The sequence below is a fragment of the Sinocyclocheilus rhinocerous genome, unplaced genomic scaffold, assembly GCF_001515625.1.
Source record: "Sinocyclocheilus rhinocerous isolate Xijiao unplaced genomic scaffold, SAMN03320098_v1.1 scaffold259, whole genome shotgun sequence".
NCBI lineage: Eukaryota > Metazoa > Chordata > Actinopteri > Cypriniformes > Cyprinidae > Sinocyclocheilus > Sinocyclocheilus rhinocerous.
Window position 1 is genome coordinate 76,675 of NW_015635083.1, and position 235 is coordinate 76,909.

A 235-nucleotide genomic window follows, 5' to 3' on the forward strand; every position below is an offset into this window, starting at 1 on the left:
CAATTCTGAGAAAAAAAGTCAGAATTGCGAGATATAAACTTGCAATTGCGAGAAAAAAACTCGCAATTCTGACTTTATAACTCGCAATTCTGAGTTTATATCACGCAATTCTGAGAAAAAAAAGTCAGAATTCTGACTTTATATCTCGCAAATCTGACTTTATTTCTCAGAATTACGACTTTGTCTCGCAATTGTGAGTTTATATCTCGCAGTTCTGACTTTATTTCTCAGAATT

At 32.8% G+C, this 235-nt stretch overlaps 1 protein-coding gene across 1 annotated transcript in view; it reads right to left on the reverse strand.

Annotated features, from left to right (window-relative positions):
- The window catches only part of LOC107746663 (beta-1,3-glucosyltransferase), an 84,412-nt gene that overhangs the window by 3,125 nt on the left and 81,052 nt on the right, over window positions 1-235 (reverse strand). The window lies entirely within an intron of this gene.